Raw genomic sequence first — 22,827 nt, 5'->3', positions numbered from 1 at the left:
CGACGAGCCCACAGACGTTTCCAATCTAAGCCAGCGCACAAATACAGCAAGCTATGTGAAAGACGATGTGATAAAGGAATATTTTTTTATTTTGTAAGCCTCTTACAACAACAACTAAGGCAGCCGATGTGAAGAAACTTGTTGATGACTTCTTCAAAGACAACAATCTTTCGTGGGATATGGTTTCTGCAGTTTGTTCGGACGGAGCTCCAGTCATGCTGGGAAGAAAGTCTGGTTTTGGTGCGCTAGTGAAAGCCGATGCACCACACATCATTGTTACGCATTGTATTCTGCACAGGCATGCGTTGGCAACAAAAACCTTGCCTCCAAAACTGGCAGAAGTATTAAAAATTGTAGTGGAATGCGTGAACTGTGCGCCAACTACTGCTCTGAGGCACCGCATCGTCAGTGAGCTGTGTAAAGAAATGGGCTCTGAATTCGAGGTACTTCTGTACCATTCCAACGTTCGGTGGTTATCCCGGGGACAGGTGCTGAATCGTGTTTTTGCCATGCGTGTGGAATTAGCCCTGTTTTTGCAAGAGCACCAACATTGTCATGCAGATTGCTTAAAAAATTCTGAGGTCATTCTCATTTTAGCGTACATGGCTGATATCTTCGCAGCTCTCAATCATCTCAATCAAAAGATGCAGGGCGGTGGAGTCAACATCATCGAAGCGGAAGAAAACCTGAAGGCTTTTCAAAAAAAGCTACCGTTATGGAAACGACGAACAGAGAACGATAACTTCGCAAACGTTCCCCTGCTGGACGACTGTGTAAGTAAGATCGAAGATGTATCTGGAATCGGAGACATTTCTGTACCCGTGGAACTGAAGCAAGCAATTGCCACGCACTTAGATGAGCTTGCAAAGTCTCTCGACAGATACTTCCCTACAAGAGAGTCATATCCAGCATGAGTGAGACAGCCGTTCACGTTTAGTGTTGAGACAACAGATGTCAATGATGAATACGTCAATGAAATCATTGAAATTCAGCAGAGCCAGGTTCAACAGCAACTCTTCAGAACAACAAGGCTTTCAACGTTTTGGTGTCAACAAATGGTAACGTACCCTGTTATTGCTAAGAAAGCTCTGGAGATTTTCATACAGTTTGTTACAACATATTTTGCGAGCAATCCTTTGAGGATGCTGGACATAAAAACTAAGAAAAGGAACAGACTTTGTTGCGAAAATTACATGAGTGGCACTTGCCAAGGTGAAGCTGCACATTTCTGAACTGGTCTCTGAAAGGCAACAGCAGAAGTCACACTGATTTGCAGTGAATATTCATTATCATGTTTTTGTTTGAAAATCATATTTTGATGATTTTGTTCTTTGAACACAGTGATGTTGATGCACGGTTCATTTTGTGCACCAGTAAAATATATACCTATGTTTTGAATTTGAAAAAATCACAATTTTATTTTTCCAATTAAGAAGGGTTCGGTGAATGCGCATATGAAACTGGTGGGGTTCAGTACCTCCAACAAGGTTAAGAACCACTGCTCTAACCACTAGGCTAACCTGCCGCCCCATACAAGGAGTACCAGTATCAGATCAGTGTGCAGGGGTACGAGGTAGATATGTATGGTGCAGTCGGGATGGATTCAGATCCCTTCAATTTTTCCACATTTTGTTACATTACTGCTTTATTCTAAAATATATTTTTTTAATCTAAAATCTAAACCTTTTTCCTCACCAATTTACACACAATACCCCATGATGACGAAACAGAAACAGTTTTTTCAATATTTTTGCAAATGTATAATTTAAAAAAAAAACATACCTTATGTAAATAAGTATACAGACCCTTTAATATGAGACTCAAAATTGAGCTCAGGTGCATCCTGTTTCCATTGATCATCCTTGAGCTGTTTCTACAACTTGATTGGAGTCTACCTGTGGTAAATTCAATTGATTGGACATGATTTGGATTGTCCCACAGTTGTCAGACCCCAGTCACCCAAGTCATAGACTGTTCTCTCTGCTACCGCACTGCAAGCAGTACCGGAGTGTCAAGTCTAGGAACAAAAGGCTCCTTAACAGCTTCTAACCACAAGCCATAAGACTGCTGAACAATTAATAAAATGGCCACCCGGACTATTTACATTGAGACATCCCCCCTCACTTTGTTTTTACACTGCTGCTACTCGCTGTTTTTTATCTATGCATAGTCACTTTACCCCTGCCTGCATGTACAAAATAACTTGACTAACCTGTAACCCCGCACATTTGACTCGGGACTGGTATCCCTTTTATGTAGCCTTGTTATTTTTGTTTTATTTATTTTACTATTTTTACTTTAGTAAATCTTAAATAAACTAACTTTTTCTTGAACTGCATTGTTGGTTAAGGGTTTGTAAGAAAGCATTTCACAGTAAGGTTGTATTTGGAAGCTGTTGTATTCGGAACATGTGACAAGAACAATTTGATTTGATAGTGCATGTCAGAGCGAAAACCAAGTCATGAGGTCAAATGAATTGTGTGTAGAGCTCCAAGACAAGATTATGTCGAAGCACAGATCTGGGGAAGGGTACCATAACAGTTCTGCAGCATTGAAGTGGCACAGCAGTCTAAGGCACTGCATCACAGTGCTAGAGGCGTCACTATAGACCCGGGTTCGATACCGGGTTGTATCACAACCGGCCGTGATTGGGAGTACCATAGGGCAATTGGCCCAGCGTCGTCCGTGTTAGGGGAGGGCTTTACTTGACTAGTTAAATAGAGGTAAAAATATATACAGTTGAAGTCGGAAGTTTACATACACCTTAACCTGAGTTTAAATGTACTTGGCTTTCACAATTCCTGACATTTAATCCTAGTAACAATTCCCTGTCTTAGGTCAGTCAGGTTCACCACTTTATTTTAAGAATGTGAGATGTCAGAATAATAGTAGAGGGAATGATTTATTTAAGCTTTTATTTCTTTCATCACATTCCCAGTGGGTCAGAAGTTTATATAAACTGAGGAATTTCGAACTCAAATGGCCACGGACTGAAGTGTTGGGAAGAGGTACTTTCTGGAAAGGACAATATCACAGTATCACGTGATCCAAGGGAGCCCCTCTCATCCGATGTCTCTGTGGAGCTGTTATTGAGTTCTTGTACATTTAAAGTAATAAGAGGTGGGCTGTCAAGGTCAACCACTTTGATGGTATCTTCATCTTTTAGGTCTTCAGTATCAAGCAAAGAAAATAACAGGTCTCCAAATGCACTGTCCATGTACTGTAGAACAAATGATTTTTTAAGCTGAAATGTCTCTTGCACAATTGTGCCAAGCTCAGCCATAGCAGCAGGGATTCCAGAAGGCAATGTTATCTTACGGATATCAGGGCCCTCTAATAGGTCCCGTAGCCTGGCAGACATTTCTGTTCTGTTGTAGCGAAAGTGATCCTGTCAAGAAGAAAATGCATAAAAGTTATCAAATGTTTATGTCAAACATGGGTATCCCATTAAATCGATATCAAGTGCTGCTTACTAGATCTCATTATAATAAACATGTAAAACCAAGCATTTCTATTCTATACCAAATACTAAATCCAGCATGAGCTCTATGAGCAATGCATTGTTTTTAAACCCATGTATAAATACACCACATTTAAAACTATTCCATTTTAAAAGAAAAAAACAAGGGCACTGCGTTCATCCACCTCTGGCCTGCTCGCCTCCCTACCACTGAGGAAGTACAGTTCCCGCTCAGCCCAGTCAAAACTGTTCGCTGCTCTGGCCCCCCAATGGTGGAACAAACTCCCCCACGACGCCAGGACAGCGGAGTCAATCACCACCTTCCGGAGACACCTGAAACCCCACCTCTTTAAGGAATACCTAGGATAGGATAAAGTAATCCTTTTCACCCCCCTTAAAAGATTTAGATGCACTATTGTAAAGTGGCTGTTCCACTGGATGTCATAAGGTGAATGCACCAATTTGTAAGTCGCTCTGGATAAGAGCGTCTGCTAAATGACTTAAATGTAAATGTAAATGTAAAAGATTGTTACCTAATATTGCAGGCAAATATGGTGCTTCAGGGTTAGCATTCTCTTTTGGCCACCACCGTATGCTGTTAGTGGGTAGATGCCTGTCAATTCCTTTTACACAATGACCTTAAACTTCTGTGTGGATTCCAGCTCAAACCCCCTACGGTGCTCATTATACCAAGCATTCTGACACTTGGCAATAAAAGCAAATTCACCATGAACAACGATCATTAGAAGTATTTCAACAAAGTCTGCTAGACATCCAGTGGATCCGTAGGTTAAGATCATTCCAACCGAGTAGTCGGTACCATTGCAGGAAAGTGTGTTTGCCATCTGAACAAAAGTCTCATCTGGAAAATAACATTGTACTGCTTCCTTTGTCATCCTTTAACACTTCTAAAGCAACAGTGGACAGCTTTGTGGCAGATAGGGAAGGCTTGACAAGATTGGTGCCATGCAGATGGTACGCAAGCAATTAGTTGATGCTTCACTGCAAGAGACAGCAAAATGTTTTGAAAGCTGTTGGTCTGTCGAACAATCCGCTTAAAAAAGCTGTGTTTAGCTTCAAAGTGCATAGTCCAAAAAGCTGCGGGTAGTGTTCAATGAAATTATGTTTCGGGATAGGACTATCCCGAGGAAAAACCTCTAAGAATCTATGCCTGTGCTCGGATATCTTGCTGTCAAGGTACCAAATTGATTCTTCTGTGTGAATTGGCGAAACCACAAGTTCAACAATATATTTGATGTCCATAAGAATTTCCCATGATAGTTCACCTACAGCTATTTTAGTTCCTATAATGAATGGAAGCAGACACAGTAGGCACCAGTTTTCACGAGCATTTCCTCCCATACTTATTTTCCTTGGATTCATCAAGTCAAGAGGAATTAATTGTGGGCAGTCAGTATTATCACTCCACTTATGGGGGATCTGTGTAATAAGATTGTTGTGTTCCAACAGAGTAAAATATTTATTCTTGATTAAAACCTTTAAGCACAATGCCAGTTCCAGGATTCCCTCAAAAAAGTAATGTAGCACATCTGGTGGATAGCCAGTCACGTCAAAATGTTTACGTTTTTCAGTTAAAGCACACTGCTTTTTCACACCATAGCAATGTAATTAAGGTGGGATTTTCTAAAACTGTCTGTATTTGTTCAGAATGTTGCTGCTTTGTTCTTGGTTAGAATGCCCCAGTTCTCACTTATTTTACCTGGATCTCAGATAACTCAGCCTAACAGAACCTGCAGACATGCATTGCACTAAAACTTTCTACAAATCCACCAATAGAGTGGGCTCCAAGATTATCTGCTGCCACACAAACAGTGCCCTTCAGTGTCTTTCCGAGCACAGGAATAAAATGTCCTTCCTCCTACAATTGTGCAAGATCTTTTAAAAGTGTCTAGCACCTTCCCATATCCATATGTTTAACATCAACAGCCTTGCAGAGAACAGCTAAGTAAATATACTTGAGTGTAGACCTAAACTGTAATGGGACATTTGCCAACACCCAATAGACTCCTGTGATTTTGTGCTTTTTGGGGATGTTCCAAGGGGATTGCACACTTCAAAGTCATCAACATAGTGAAGTAAAGATGGGGTTAATTAATCTCCTGATATACAGTCATTTTTTTAAAAATGTGTGCCATCATAAAAAGACTCGTAATCGAGAAACTCGTAGGCCTACTTTTTAAAGCTTTCTCCTGAATGTAGGAACATACTGAAAGCTTCTTCCTTTCTTTGCATCAAGTATATATTCTACCGGCTCCACCACAGAAACATTTTTCTTATAAAACTGCTTCCTCTTGTACGGTGTGGCGAGGGGTCCATCCGGCCCTAAACTGTGCTCTTGGGATTTGTTTCACAGACATCTTGAACCAAATCTGAGATTGTGTAATTGTCAACACAACCATGTTTCCTTAACCTCTTGCTCCTACCTGGCACGCAGGCGTCCCATCTAGAGCTTTGGAAATGCAAATGCGCTACGCTAAATGCTAATAGTATTAGTTAAAACTCAAACGTTCATTAAAATACACATGCAGGGTATTGAATTAAAGCTACACTCGTTGTGAATCCAGGCAACAAGTCAGATTTTTAAAATGCTTTTCGGCGAAAGCATGAGGAGCTATTATCTGATAGCATGTAACACCCCAAAAGACCCGCAGGGGATGTAAACAAAATAATTAGCATAGTCGTCGCTACACAAACCGCACAAATAAAATATAAAACATTCATTACCTTTGACCATCTTCTTTGTTGGCACTCCTAGATGTCCCATAATCACTATTGGGTCTTTTTTTCGATTAAATCGGTCCATATATAGCCTAGATATCGATCTATGAAGACTGTGTGATAAACAGAAAAAAATAGCGTTTCATAACGTAACGTAATTTTTTTAAATTCAAAAAGTCGACGATAAACTTTCACAAAACATTTACATTACATTTACATTTAAGTCATTTAGCAGACGCTCTTATCCAGAGCGACTTACAAATTGGTGCAAACACCTATGACAACCAGTGGAACAGCCACTTGCATCTAAATCTTGTTGGGGGGAAGGGGGGGGGGGTGAGAAGGATTACTTACCCTTACTTACCCTATCCTAGGTATTCCTTGAAGAGGTGGGGTTTCAGGTGTCTCCGGAAGGTGGTGATTGACTCCGCTGTCCTGGCGTCGTGAGGGAGTTTGTTCCACCATTGGGGGGCCAGAGCAGCGAACAGTTTTGACTGGGCTGAGCGGGAACTGTACTTCCTCAGTGGTAGGGAGGCGAGCAGGCCAGAGGTGGATGAACGCAGTGCCCTTGTTTGGGTGTAGGGCCTGATCAGAGCCTGGAGGTACTGAGGTGCCGTTCCCCTCACAGCTCCGTAGGCGAGCACCATGGTCTTGTAGCGGATGCGAGCTTCAACTGGAAGCCAGTGGAGAGAGCGGAGGAGCGGGGTGACGTGAGAGAACTTGGGAAGGTTGAACACCAGACGGGCTGCGGCGTTCTGGATGAGTTGTAGGGGTTTAATGGCACAGGCAGGGAGCCCAGCCAACAGCGAGTTGCAGTAATCAAGACGGGAGATGACAAGTGCCTGGATTAGGACCTGTGCCGCTTCCTGTGTGAGGCAGGGTCGTACTCTGCGGATGTTGTAGAGCATGAACCTACAGGAACGGGACACCTCCTTGATGTTAGTTGAGAACGTCAGGGTGTTGTCCAGGATCACGCCAAGGTTCTTAGCGCTCTGGGAGGAGGACACAATGGAGTTGTCAACCGTGATGGCGAGATCATGGAACGGGCAGTCCTTCCCCGGGAGGAAGAGGAGCGCCGTCTTGCTGAGGTTCAGCTTGAGGTGGTGATCCGTCATCCACACTGATATGTCTGCCAGACATGCAGAGATGCGATTCGCCACCTGGTCATCAGAAGGGGGAAAGGAGAAGATTAATTGTGTGTCGTCTGCATAGCAATGATAGGAGCGACCATGTGAGGTTATGACAGAGCCAAGTGACTTGGTGTATAGCGAGAATAAGAGAGGGCCTAGAACAGAGCCCTGGGGGACACCAGTGGTGAGAGCGCGTGGTGAGGAGACAGATTCTCGCCACGCCACCTGGTAGGAGCGACCTGTCAGGTAGGACGCAATCCAAGCGTGGGCCGCGCCGGAGATGCCCAACTCGGAGAGAGTGGAGAGGAGGATCTGATGGTTCACAGTATCGAAGGCAGCCGATAGGTCTAGAAGGATGAGAGCAGAGGAGAGAGAGTTAGCTTTAGCAGTGCGGAGCGCCTCCGTGATACAGAGAAGAGCAGTCTCAGTTGAATGACTAGTCTTGAAACCTGACTGATTTGGATCAAGAAGGTCATTCTGAGAGAGATAGCGGTAGAGCTGGCCAAGGACGGCACGCTCAAGAGTTTTGGAGAGAAAAGAGAGAAGGGATACTGGTCTGTAGTTGTTGACATCGGAGGGATCGAGTGTAGGTTTTTTTCAGAAGGGGTGCAACTCTCGCTCTCTTGAAGACGGGAGGGACGTAGCCAGCGGTCAGGGATGAGTTGATGAGCGAGGTGAGGTAAGGGAGAAGGTCTCCGGAAATGGTCTGGAGAAGAGAGGAGGGGATAGGGTCAAGCGGGCAGGTTGTTGGGCGGCCGGCCGTCACAAGACGCGAGATTTCATCTGGAGAGAGAGGGGAGAAAGAGGTCAGAGCATAGGGTAGGGCAGTGTGAGCAGAACCAGCGGTGTCGTTTGACTTAGCAAACGAGGATCGGATGTCATCGACCTTCTTTTCAAAATGGTTGACGAAGTCATCTGCAGAGAGGGAGGAGGGGGGATTCAGGAGGGAGGAGAAGGTGGCAAAGAGCTTCCTAGGGTTAGAGGCAGATGCTTGGAATTTAGAATGGTAGAAAGTGGCTTTAGCAGCAGAGACAGAGGAGGAAAATGTAGAGAGGAGGGAGTGAAAGGATGCCAGGTCCGCAGGGAGGCGAGTTTTCCTCCATTTCCGCTCGGCTGCCCGGAGCCCTGTTCTGTGAGCTCGCAATGAGTCGTCGAGCCACGGAGCGGGTGGGGAGGACCGAGCCGGCCTGGAGGATAGGGGACATAGAGAGTCAAAGGATGCAGAAAGGGAGGAGAGGAGGGTTGAGGAGGCAGAATCAGGAGATAGGTTGGAGAAAGTTTGAGCAGAGGGAAGAGATGATAGGATGGAAGAGGAGAGAGTAGCGGGGGAGAGAGATCGAAGGTTCGGACGGCGCGATACCATCCGAGTAGGGGCAGTGTGGGAAGTGTTGGATGAGAGCGAGAGGGAAAAGGATACAAGGTAGTGGTCGGAGACTTGGAGGGGAGTTGCAATGAGGTTAGTGGAAGAACAGCATCTAGTAAAGATGAGGTCAAGCGTATTGCCTGCCTTGTGAGTAGGGGGAAGGTGAGAGGGTGAGGTCAAAAGAGGAGAGGAGTGGAAAGAAGGAGGCAGAGAGGAATGAGTCAAAGGTAGACGTGGGGAGGTTAAAGTCGCCCAGAACTGTGAGAGGTGAGCCGTCCTCAGGAAAGGAGCTTATCAAGGCATCAAGCTCATTGATGAACTCTCCGAGGGAACCTGGAGGGCGATAAATGATAAGGATGTTAAGCTTGAAAGGGCTGGTAACTGTGACAGCATGGAATTCAAAGGAGGCAATAGACAGATGGGTAAGGGAGAAAGAGAGAAAGACCACTTGGGAGAGATGAGGATCCCGGTGCCACCACCCCGCTGACCAGAAGCTCTCGGGGTGTGCGAGAACACGTGGGCGGACGAGGAGAGAGCAGTAGGAGTAGCAGTGTTATCTGTGGTGATCCATGTTTCCGTCAGTGCCAAGAAGTCAAGGGACTGGAGGGAGGCATAGGCTGAGATGAACTCTGCCTTGTTGGCCGCAGATCGGCCAACAAAACACTTCGAAATACTTTTGTAATGCAACTTTAGGTATTAGTACACGTTAATACGCGATAAAATTCATCAGGAGGCGATGTCAATTCTATAGGTGTCTGTCTCGAAAAAATGTCTTGGAGAGAGCTCGACCAAAACATCCGGTCGGATTCCCTTGATTCGGTTAGACCAAGAATCAATTGTGAATCAAATGACAAGACTCTAGACAACGTGTGGAAGCTGTAGGCACTGCAACCTCGGCCTCATTTAATTCGGTTCACTTTGAACAATTCCTTGAAGTCGCGGATGGATATTTATTTCCATTTTCAGTGATCAGATTTTCCTGCACTTTTCGATGAAACGCACGTTCTGTTATAGTCACAGCCGTGATTTAACCAGTTTTATAAACGTCTGAGTGTTTTCTATCCACACATACTAATCATATGCATATACTATATTCCTGGCCTGAGTAGCAGGGTGCTGAAATGTTGCGTGATTTTTAACAGAATGTTCGAAAAAGTAGAGGGTCGACTTAACAGGTTAAACAGGAATTAACTATGTATTTTATGACAGGACCTGACACAGAGCACGATATGAAATGCAGTTCCTCTACTACCTCATTGACACACTTGTTTGGCACGTTGTAAATACTTTCCAATTTGAGCAAAAGGTGACCAATTTTTTGCTCAATGTCATTTTGTAATTCTGGTTCTTCTGAAGTTTCCTGCTCTTCGTGGACTTGTGTATTTGAATGGTCAATATGTTTTTGTACAACTCCAGTTCTAAAGTCGCCCAGAGAATGCGGATTCTGTTTTCGACTCCTATGAGATGCAAAGGTACCATATACATTTGTTCTAAATCCGAACTTGTCAAATACACAGAGGACAGTTTCGTGTTTCTTTAGATGGTTTCCAAGGTGTTAAAAATAATATTTTTCTGTTGAGAAACGGCAAGCTCTGCAAATTTCACATTTAAAAGAAAAGAGCTCTCCTGGCCTTACTGACTTGTCAGTTGCCTCGACAAATGTACCTTAAGGAAACCCCATGTTTTGAAGGACAGATGCAGTCTGGGTAGAGGCAGGGCAGTGGTTGATTATGTCCATTTCTCAGTCTATAGTGCTTCAAAAGTCACGTTTGTTTGAATGCAGCAAAACTGTAGATCCCTATGGAATTAAAGTCAATTATTTGTGTGTATATATAAGCTTAAAACATTACTTACACATCCCATATGCTATATCATTGTAATGGCTCTCATTGGTAGAAGGAGACCAGGGCGCAGCGTGGTAGGCATACATGGTAACTTTATTGATGACGCCAAACAAAATAACAAAGTCGCACAGTTCTGTCAGGCTACAGTAACTAAACAGAAAACAAGATCCCACAACCTAATGGTGGGAAAAGGGCTGCCTAAGTATGATCTCCAATCAGAGACAACGATAGACAGCTGCCTCTGATTGGGAACCACACCGGGCCAAAAACAAAGAAACAGAAGACATAGAATTTCCCATCCGAGTCACACCCTGACCTAACCAAACATAGAGAATAATAAGGATCTCTAAGGTCAGGGCGTGACACTCATTCTAAAATAAGGAAGACACACATTGTCAATACCTGCCTGGGTTACAACGCATTGTGTAAAACACTAATAGGGCCCTATAAAATACTTTTGCTGTTTTATTTTCAGAAATTCCGTTAACTTTTTGTGGCCCAACTTGTTCAATCCATTTGGTTGATTTTAAAAATACAGTATATATCTAATACCTATTATTCACACTAATGTTGGGTTACTGTAATACAAATATCCTGCGTATCCTGTCCGAGGGGTGACGTGTATTCTGTTTACATTTCTGGGCCCCGTCTGAGTTTTCCGCATTGCGGAAATCATAGGGCCCTACAAGCCCTCATGTGAGCTACAATCAAAACACACAGACATTTTAATATATTTACATACCTTGTCAATGTATTCTGGAAAATATGGTCTGTTCAGTACTCAGGAACGTCTGAATACCTATAACATTACCTAAAGAAGAGGAGTTGTATTAAAATCTATGACAATGTCAGGAAAATAAAACTTGACTTCAGCTTTAGATAGCTAGCAGAAACATCGCAATCCTAGCTGACTTGGAAGAGCTGCTTGTTATCTATCTTACTAGCCAGCCCAGTTATTTCATTTAGCTAGTTTGGCTGTTAGATTAAACTAGATAGTGCACAAGGTCAACGTTTGCAGTGCTGCCTTGAACATGTTGTGAATACATGAACAACAAGGTTTCTGCAAGGACAGGCATAGCTAGGTGTAGCTAGATAGCTAGGTGTAGCTAGATAGCTAGGTGGAGCTAGATAGATAGGTGTAGATAGATAGCTAGGTGTAGATAGATAGCTAGCTACGTATTGTTCGTTCATGTCTCTGCCTGGCTAGCTTGCCTAGCATGCAAACCTTAAATTGCAGGGGCGCATGTGTTCAGTTCCACTGTCATGTTTGCTGACGATGCATTTTTTGGAAAGCTAGGTAGGTAATATGTTACAAAGCTATTTCGGTTAATATAAACGTACACAAAAATGACAAAGGTTAGAAACAGCGCGAAGGTGATTAAATGCACTGCTAACTTACTAATGAAAACTCACCCCATTCCATACAAATGTGCGCAACCGCGATATTCAAATGAGGCTGCAAAGAGAACTAATGGGACTGTAGCGACTGTGTTGACTTCAAAATCTGGGGTATGAACTACGTTTCTATTCAAGCATTGATCGAAATGGTAATGGCTCTATAGTATTAGAGAAAAGTTGAAAAAACGGACCATCCGTTACATCATGACGTGTCATGCCATAACGTACAGCACGCATAAAGCTACTATTTCAAATCAAATCAAATTTATTTATATAGCCCTTCGTACATCAGCTGATATCTCAAAGTGCTGTACAGAAACCCAGCCTAAAACCCCAAACAGCAAACAATGCAGGTGTAAAAGTATTTCTGTCTTACAATCTCTCTCCACCAGGTGTAGCACTTCTCTCATCGTTTAAAAACAAGAAATGGACAGTGACTGGGGTCATATTTTGCGTCGCCACTGCAAGCGATCACGACTCAAAAAAAACGATTTACTTCTGAAGATCACTTTAGCACCGTCCTAAAAACCCGATTCAAATTCGACACAAACCTTCAAATAGGTATGTAACCATACATTATATAAACTCTTTATAGTGTTTTATTTACATTTTAGAGGCGATAAGGTGATAGGTTGGACAGATCGAGCAATTTCCCCCCACACAACATCTCTCCTTCTCACTATCACGCTTTAGTTTAGCTTCCCCAACATTAAAAAAAAACTAATGGGGCTCATTGCCTTCTTGAATCATGCAGAAACTGGCAGCGTTTAGGTCATGTCATTTATTTTGTTGGAATGGGGAGAAAGTGTGCTTTACAATGGTATTGATATTACAGCTGATCTGGCAGTATTATGTTTTTGGGGCGCTAAAATAAGGTCAATTGTACAGACCAAGGCAATGTACAAAAGTGAGTGAGTTTACGTTCGCTAGTAGCATGCCCACCAATAGCTAACTATACAGACATCACGGCCGTTAACTAGCTAGCTTATCAATGTGCAAATATAATATGCTCTGGCAATATAGATAGCTAAAGGCTTACCTTTATTTTACTAGGCAAGTCAGTTAAGAACAAATTCTTATTTTCAATGACGGCCTAGGAACATTGGGTTAACTGCCTGTTCAGGGGCAGAACAACAGATTTGCCGCATGGCCATTCCAGAGGGGAAAGATCAAGACAAAGTCATTTGAAATGTTCCAAGCACGACTGACATTCGGAACTAGATTTAGCTTGTGAGTCCAACATAATATATGATATACTTTGAATATCGTATTTTTAAGTTGTTGGTTGTTACTTAGAGATATTTGTTCTTTTTCAACACATATGCATTAAGTATTATATTCTAAAATGTAAGTAAAACCAAAAACCTTTTATTTTAATTAAAAATTATAGATTTTCTTTTGCAATATTTACTAAGCCCGTGGGTCATTTTTTAAGGGTGTAGGCATAATTAAGTTATAATGCCCTCGAAGCCGCTGTTTGGAGTATATTGGTGTTCGTCGAGGGCCGGCAAGCCATGCCAATATATGCTCTGATTTAGAGGGAGTTGGGTTAAATGCGGAAGACACATTTAAGTTGAATGCATTCAGTTGTTCAACTGACTAGGTATCCCTTTCCAAACACCGGCTTCGAGGGCATTATCACTTTTATACAATGGGTTACCAACATATTCATTAACATTGTTGTTTTGATGAATTTATTCATACTGTTTCATCCTTCTACAAGATATAGTCCCATCACAAATCTAGGGCTGCTAGAGTCGTTCAGTCTTTTTGTTCTGAATCTGTTCTAGATGTTCCATTGAAATACTGGCTGGCAACGTTCTCATCTCTTGCTTGCTAGCTAGCCAACTACGGCTAACTTACAGTTACGTCAAAAAGTGCAGCCAGAATAACAGCGAAGTAGCTGTTTCCTAGTTGGATTTAATTGGATAAATCCATAAAAATGAGTTAATGATGCACGGTTTTGCCTGGCAGAGAAAATGTGCTCTCTTGTCAGGACAACGTTCAGACAAAAGAAAGACAATCCATGACATTCCTTTGAGCTGATTTTAATAAATGAAACCATACAATGTTAAAATACAATTTTATTAGTCACATGCACTGAATACAACAGGTAACAACAACCTTACAAATGTTTACTTACAACCACCTAACCAACCCCCTAACCAACAGTTTAAAAAATATGAATAAGAAATAAAAGTAACTAGTAGTTAAAGAGCAGCAGTAAAATAACAATAGCGAGACTATATACAGGGGTACTGGTACAGAGTCAAGGTGCGGGGGCACCGGTTAGTCGAGGTAATTGAGGTAATATGTACATGTAGGTAGAGTTATTAAAGTGACAATTCATAGATAATAACAGAGAGTAGCAGCGGTGTAAAAGAGGGGGTGGGGTGGGCAATGCAAATAGTCTGGGTAGCCATTTGATTAGATGTTTAGGAGTCTTATGGTTTGGGGGTAGAAGCTGTTAAGAAGCCTCTTGGACCTAGACTTGGACGCTCCGGTACCACTTGCCGTGCGGTAGTAGAGAGTACAGCTTGACCCCAGTGATGTACTGGGCCGTACACACTACCCTCTGTAGTGCCTTGCGGTCATAGGCCGAGCAGTTGCCATACCAGGCACTGATGCAACCAGTCAGGATGCTCTTGATGGTGCAGCTGTATAACTTTTTGAAGATCTGAGGACCCATGCCAAATCTTTTCTGTCTCCTGAGAAGGAATATGTTTTGTCGTGCCCTCTTCACGACTGTCTCTGTGTGCTTGGACCATGTTAGTTTGTTGGTGATGTAAACACCAAGGAACTTGAACCTCTCAATCTGCTCCACTACAGCTCCGTCAATGAGAATGAGGGTGTGCTCGGTCCTCATTTTCCTGTAGTCCACAATCATCTCCTTTGTCTTGATCCCATTGAGGGAAAGGTTGTTGTCCTGGCACCATCCGGCCAGGTCTCTTATTACCTCCCTATAGGCTGTCTCGTCGTTGTCGGCGATCAGGCCTACCATTGTTGTGTCATCGGCAAACTTAATGATGGTTTTGGAGTCATGTCTGGTCGTGCAGTCATGAGGGAACAGGGAGTACAGGAGGGGACTGAGCACTCACCCCTGGGGGGGCCCTGTGTTGAGGATCAGCAAGGCGGATGTGTTATTATCTACCCTTACCACCTTGGATGGCCCGTCAAGAAGTCCAGGATCCAGTTGCAGAGGGAGGTGTTAAGTCCCAGGGTCCTTAGCTTATTGATGAGCTTTGAGGGCACTATGGTGTTGGACACTGAGCTGTAGTCAATGAATAGTATTCTTACATAGGTGTTCCTTTTATCCAGGTGGGAAAGGGCAGTGTGGAGTGCAATAGAGATTGCATCATCTCTGGATCTGTTTGGGCCGTGTGCAAATTGGAGTGGGTCTAGGGTCTCTGGGATTCTGGTGTTGGTGTGAGCAATGACCAGCCTTTCATAGCACTTCATGGCTACAGACGTGAGTGCTACGGGTCGGTAGTCATTTTGGCAGGTTACCTTAGTGTTCTTGGGCACAGGGACTATGGTGGTCTGCTTAAAACCTGTTGGTATTTCAGACCCGGACAGGGAGAGGTTGAAATGTTAGTGAAGACATTTACCAGTTGGTCAGCGCATGCTCACAGTACACGTCCTGGTAATCCGTCTGGCCCTACGGCCTTGGAAATGTTAACCTGTTTAAAGGTCTTACTCACATCGGCTGTGGAGAGCGTGATCACACAGTCGTCTGGAACAGCTGGTGCTCTCATGCATGTTTCAGTGTTATTTGCCTCGAAGCGAGCATAGAAATAGTTTAGCTCATCTGGTGGGCTTGTGTCACTGGGCAACTCTCGGCTGTACTTCCCTTTGTAGTCTGTAATAGTTTGCAAGCCCTGCCCCATCTGACGAGCGTCGGAGCTGGTGTAGTACAATTCGATCTTAGTCCTGTATTGACACTTTGCCTGTTGGATGGTTCGCCGGAGGGCATAGCGGGATTTCTTATAAGCTTCCAGGTTAGAGTCCCCCTCCTTGAATTGGCAGCTCTAGCCTTTAGCTCAGTGCAGATGTTGCCTGTAATCCATGGCTTCTGGTTATCCACCACAGCGGAGATAGCTCAAATCAAATCTAAACAACAACCTCTCCCTCTAATTTTATTTGTCGCTTGCGTCGAATACAACAGGTGTAGACCAACAGGTGTAGACCTGCTTACTTACAAGCCCTTAACTATCAATTCAGTTGATTTCACAACAAAGTATCGATTTAGCCAGTGAAATGTTTTAAAGTTTTGTATGTGGCTATGACAACCAGCTCAATGTGCTGTCTCATTCAGACACATTCACTTTATATTGAACGGTGGAGATCGCAATTCAATATTGAAAAGGTCAGAGAGACAGACAGCAAGGTTTATACAATTCTCTCGCTGTTGAAAACCAAATGTTAGTCCAAAAGAAATGGGAGATAAGGTCTAGATGCTTTTTATAGTGGAGATCAAATTTATACATTTTCTGGCAGGGTTGATGAGACAGTGGATTGCGCAGTCAGATGGAACAGAGTAAATAGGCATTTCAGCATCATAGATTTAGTTGGTGGTAACTTACATTTAAATTTACATTTAAGTCATTTAGCAGACGCTCTTATCCAGAGCGACTTACAAATTGTGAAATAGACACCTGTCGCGATCGTAAGGAAAGACGGGCCAAGGCGCAGCCCCCCCCCCCCCCAAAGGTGAGGACTCAAAACCTGAAACCAAATGGGGAGGGTGGTGGAGTGACTAGTGTCGGTGGTGGCTCCGGTGCGGGTCGTAGCCCCCGCCCTGACCACAGATCTGGCCATGGAGCTGGGTTGGACGCCGTGCCTGGACTGGGCCCCGGCGCAGAGGAAGGCTCAGGCCTTGGAGCTGGACTGGGCACCGGTGCAGAGGAAGGCTCCAGGACACCGTGCCTGGACTGGACACCGGCGCCGAGGAAGGCTCCGGCCTTGGAGCTGGACTGGGCACTGGCGCAGAGGAAGGCTCCTGCCCGGGAGCGGGACTGGACACTGTGCCTGGCCTGGGCACCGGCGCAGATGAAAAAAAAACAATCTTGGGGTTTCTGAGGCCACGGTCTCCGGCGTCGTCGCTGCCCTTCCACCTTCCTTGGTGTCTCCTTCCAAGGAAGGGTCTCACATCTGGACATGATTTCAAATCAAATCAAATCAAATGTATTTATATAGCCCTTCGTACATCAGCTGATATCTCAAAGTGCTGTACAGAAACCCAGCCTAAAACCCCAAACAGCAAGCAATGCAAAAACTCCTTAACCTCCATAACATGCTGCTTGGTCCAGCGTTGGTGGGATATTCTGTCACAATCGTGAGGAAAGATGGGCCAAGGCGCAGTGTGATTTGAGTTCCACATAATTTATTTAAGTGAATCTTCTAAACAAAACAATAAACTAACACCGACCGTGAACAAACGTAGTGCTACATGCACTCACTCAAAAAAAATATCCCACAAAGCAGCTGGGAGAAAGGGCTTCCTAAATATGATCCCCAATTTGAGGCAACGATTACCAGCTGCCTCTAATTGGGAAACATACAACCCAGCCACATAGAAAATCAATGACTAAACACCCCCATCGTAACGCTCTGCCCTAAACACCATAGAGAACCGAGGGCTCAGGGTGTGACAACACCGGCTGGAATACGGTTTTAACCAATCAGCATCCACCTGTTGTATAAGGATCAATAATTCTGTGTCAATTTGTGTCGGTATACATGTGTGCATGTATGCGGGTTTGTGCTGTCTGTGTGTGTGTGTGTGTGTGTGTGCGTGCGTGTGTGTGTAAAGTGCATTCGGAAAGTATTTAATGACAAAGCGAAAACGGGGTTAATTTTTACGTGTGAAAATTTACTTAAAAAACAAAACTGAAATACCTTATTTACGTAGGTATTCAGCCTTTGCTATGAGACTCGAAATTGAGCTCAGGTGCGTCCTGTTTCCATTGATCATCCTTGAGCTGTTTCGACAACTTGACTGGAGTCCACCTTTGGTGAATTCAATTGATTGGACATGATTTGGAAAGGCACACTCCTGTCTATATAAGGTCCCACAGTTGACAGTGTATGTCAGAGCAAAAATCAAGCCATGAGGTCGATGGAATTGTCCGTAGAGCTCTGAGACAGGATGTTGAGGCACAGATCTGGGGAAGGGTACCAAAACAATTCTGCAGCATTGTAGGTCCCCAATAACACAGTGGCCTCCATCATTCTTAAATGGAAGAATTTTGGAACCACCAACACTCTCCTAGAGCTTGCCGCCCGTCCAAACTGAGAAATCGGGGGAGAAATCGGGGTCACGGAGGTGACCAAGAACCCGATGGTCACTGACAGAGCTCCGGAGTTCCTCTCTGAAGTTGGGAGAACCTTCCAGAAGGACAACCATCTCTGCAGCACTCTACCAATCAGGCCTTTATGATAGAGTAGCCAGATGGAAGCCACTCCTCAGTAAAAGGCACATGAGAGCCCGCTTGGAGTTTGACAAAAGGCACGTAAAGGACTCTCAGATCATGAGAAACAAGATTCTCTGGTCTGATGAAACCAACATTGAACTATTTGGCCTGAATGCCAAACGTCACGTATGGGGGAAACTTGGCACCATCCTTACGGTGAAGGTTGGATTTATCATCATTATTAATATTGATTCATCAATAAAATGTGCTTTTGCAAGTTCAAATCAAATGTATTTGTCACATACACGTGGTTAGCAGATGTTAATGCGAGTGTAGCGAAATGCTTGTGCTTCTAGTTCCGACAATGCAGTGATAACCAACAAGTAATCTAACCTAACAATTCCAAAACTACTACCTTATACACACACAAGTGTAAAGGGATAAAGAATATGTACATAAAGATATATGAATGAGTGATGTTACAGAAGGGCATAAGTAAGATGCAGTAGATGGTATCGAGTACAGTATATACATATGAGATGAGTAATGTAGGGTATGTAAACATTATATTAAGTAGCATTGTTTAAAGTGGCTAGTGATATATTTGACATAATTTCCCATCAATTACCATTTTTAAAGTGGCAGGAGTTGAGTCAGTGTGTTGGCAGCAGCCACTCAATGTTAGTGGTGGTTGTTTAACAGTCTGATGGCCTTGAGATAGAAGCTGTTTTTCAGTCTCTCGGTCCCTGCTTTGATGCACCTGTACTGACCTCGCCTTCTGGATGATAGCGGGGTGAACAGGCAGTGGCTCGGGTGGTTGTTGTCCTTGATGATCTTTATGGCCTTCCTGTGACATCGGATGGTGTAGGTGTCCTGGAGGGCAGGTAGTTTGCCCCCGGTGATGCGTTGTGCAGACCTCACTACCCTCTGGAGAGCCTTACGGTTGTGGGCGGAGCCGTTGCCGTACCAGGCGGTACGAATTTCTTCAGCCTCCTGAGGTTGAAGAGGTGCTGCTGGACCTTCTTCACGACGCTGTCTGTGTTGGTGGACCAATTCGGTTTCGGTGGACCAATTCGGTGGACCAATTCGGTGGACCAATTTGGTTTGTCCGTGATGTGTACGCAGAGGAACTTAAAACTTACTACCCTCTCCACTACTGTCCCATCTATGTGGATAGGGGGTTGCTCCCTCTGCTGTTTCCTGAAGTCCACAAGCATGTCCTTTCTTTTGTTGACGTTGAGTGTGAGGTTATTTTCCTGACACCACACTCCGAGGTGCCCTCACCTCCTCCCTGTAGGCTGTCTCGTTTTTGTTGGTAATCAAGCCTACCACTGTAGTGTCGTCCGCAAACTTGATGATTGAGTTGGAGGCGTGCATGGCCACGCGGTGGTGGGTGAACAGGGAGTACAGGAGAGGGCTCAGAACGCACCCTTGTGGAGCCCCAGTGTTGAGGATAAGCGGGGTGGAGGTTTTGTTACCTACCCTCACCATCTGGGGGTGGCCCGTCAGGAAGTCCAGTACCCAGTTGCACACGGCAGGGTGAGCTTGATGACGAGTTTGGAGGGTACTATGGTGTTAAATGCTGAGCTGTAGTCGATGAACAGCATTCTCACATAGGTATTCCTCAGATGGGTTAGGGCAGTGTGCAGTGTGGTTGAGATTGCATCGTCTGTGGACCTATTTGGGCGGTAAGCAAATTGGAGTGGGTCTAGGGTGTCAGGTAGGGTGGAGGTGATATGATCCTTGACTAGTCTCTCAAAGCACTTCATGATGACGGAAGTGAGTGCTACGGGGCGGTAGTCTTTTAGCTCAGTTACCTTAGCTTTCTTGGGAACAGGGACAATGTTTGCCCTCTTGAAGCATGTGGGAACAGCAGACTGGGATAAGGATTGATTGAATATGTCCGTAAACACACCAGCCAGCTGGTCTTCGCATGCCCTGAGGACGCGGCTGGGGATGCCGTCTGGGCCGGCAGCCTTGCGAGGGTTAACACGTTTAAATGTTTTCCTCACGTCGGCTGCAGTGAAGGAAAGTCCGCAGGTTTTGGTTGCGGGCCGTGTCAGTGGCACTGAATTGTCCTCAAAGCGGCCAAAAAAGTTATTTAGTCTGCCTGGGAGCAATACATCCTGGTCCGTGACGGGGCTGGTTTTCTTTTTGTAATCCGTGATTGACTGTAGAACCTGCCACATACCTCTTGTGTCTGAAACGTTGAATTGTGACTCTACTTTGTCTCTACTGAAACTTAGCTTGTTTGATTGCCTTGCGGAGGGAATAGCAACACTGTTTGTATTCGATCATGTTTCCGGTCACCTTGCTCTGGTTAAAAGCAGTGGTTCGCGCTTTCAGTTTCACGCGAATGCTGCCATCAATCCACGGTTTCTGGTTTTGGAATGTTTTAATCGTTGCTATGGGAACGACATCATCAATGCACTTTCTAATGAACTTGCTCACCGAATCAGCGTATTCGTCAATGTAGTTGTTGGACGCAATGCGGAACATATCCCAGTCCGCGTGATCGAAGCAGTCTTGAAGAATGTGTAGAATCAGATTGGTCGGACCAGCGTTGAACAGACCTGAGCGCAGGAGCTTCTTGTTTTAGTATCTGTAGGCAGGGAGCAACAAAATGGAGTCGTGGTCAGCTTTTCCGAAAGGAGGGCGGGTGAGGGCCTTATATGCGTCGCAGAAGTTAGATGGACAATGATCCAAGGTTTTACCAGCCCTGGTTGCGCAATCGATATGTTGATACAATTTAGGGAGTCTTGTTTTCAGATTAGCCTTGTTAAAATCCCCAGCTACAATGAATGCAGCCTCAGGATATGTGGTTTCCAGTTTGCAAAGAGTCAAATAAAGTTAGCTCAGGGCCAACAATGTGTCTGCTTGGGGGGGAATATACACGGCTGTGATTATATTCGAAGAGAATTCCCTTGGTAGATAATGCGGACGACATTTTATATATGTGGAATAAGTCAGATGAACAGAAGGACTTGAGTTCCTGTATGTTGTTGTGATCACACCACGTCTCGTTAATCATAAGGCATACGGCCCCGCCCTTCTTTTTACCAGAAAGATGTTTGTTTCTGTCGGTGCGATGCGTGAAGAAACCAGCTGGCTGCACCGATTCCGTTAGTGTCTCTCGAGTGAGCCATGTTTCCGTGAAGCAAAGAACCTTACAGTCTCTGATGTCCCTCTGGAATGATACCCTTGCTCGGATTTCATCAACCTTGTTGTCAAGAGACAGGACATTGGCGAGTAGTATGCTAGGGAGTGTTGCGCGATGTGCCCGTCTCCGGAGCCTGACCAGAAGACCGCTACGTTTCCCTCTTTTACGACGTCTTTGTTTTGGGTCGCAGGCTGGGATCCATTCCGTTGTCCTAGGTGAAAGGCAGAACACAGGATCCGCTTCGGGAAAGTCATATTCCTGGTCGTACTGATGGTGAGTTGACGTTGCTCTTATATTCAGTAGTTCTTCCCGACTGTATGTAATGAAACCTAAGATTACCTGGGGTACCAATGTAAGAAATAACATGGTGGTGCTATCATCATGCGGTGGGGATGTTTTTCAGAGGCAGGCACTTGGAGACTAGTCAGGATCGAGGGAAAGATGAACGGAGTAACGTACAGAGAGATCCTTGATGAAAACCTGCTCCAGAGCGCCAACCTGTTTTTGCTTTATCATTATGGGGTATTGTGTGTAGATTGACACTGCCTGATATAGAAATCCTGGATGGCAGTGAGGTCGGCCCTAGTGATGTATTGTTCGCTCCACCCTCTTTAGCGCTTGGAGGTCAAGGGTGGTGCATTTGCCATACCAGTCAAGAAGCTCTCGACGGTGCAGCTGTATAACTTTTTGAGGATCCAATGTCCCATGACAAATCTTTTCAGCCTCCTGAAGGGGAAGAGGGGGTGTCGTGCCTTTTCCTCGACTTTGTGTCTGTGTGTGTGAATCATGTTACGTCCTTATTGATGCGGACGGCAAGGAACTTAAAGCTCTTGATCTGCTCCACTACAGCCCCGTCGATGTGGATGAGGATGTGTTTTCCCCTGACATTAAGGGAGAGGTTTTGTCATGGCACCACACTGTCAAGTCTCTGACCTCCTCCCTGTAGGTTGTCTCATCGCTGTCGGTAATCAGGCCTACAGGTCTACCACGTCTTACTGTAAACCCTTTCATCAAACCCAGTTTCAAGCTCCAACCTGTTGGAGGCAGGGAGGGAGGGGGAAGAGTGGGGAAGAAGGGAGGTGGAAGGGTAAGGAGGAAGGCAGGTGGAAGGGTAGGGAGGGAGGGAGATGGAAAGGAAATGGAAGGGTAGGGAGTAGGCCTGGGCGGTATACCATGTACCGTATGCCGGGATATTTGGATATAGCCACGGGTTGGTTTTTCAATAGCTTCATTACCATTGAAACTATTTATTTTAAGTTTTTTAATAAATTATCATATTTGTAGCTACTATTTAGGTAAATACCTGCAATTAACTTGTGC

The 22,827-nt window shown here is 44.6% G+C and overlaps 1 protein-coding gene across 3 annotated transcripts in view; it reads left to right on the top strand.

Annotated features, from left to right (window-relative positions):
• The window catches only part of LOC118400471 (fibroblast growth factor receptor substrate 2-like), a 57,618-nt gene that overhangs the window by 21,199 nt on the left and 13,592 nt on the right, over positions 1-22,827 (top strand). The window lies entirely within an intron of this gene.

This window comes from Oncorhynchus keta, chromosome 21, assembly GCF_023373465.1.
Source record: "Oncorhynchus keta strain PuntledgeMale-10-30-2019 chromosome 21, Oket_V2, whole genome shotgun sequence".
NCBI classification, from domain to species: domain Eukaryota; kingdom Metazoa; phylum Chordata; class Actinopteri; order Salmoniformes; family Salmonidae; genus Oncorhynchus; species Oncorhynchus keta.
This window is presented reverse-complemented; position numbering and strand designations above follow the sequence as displayed.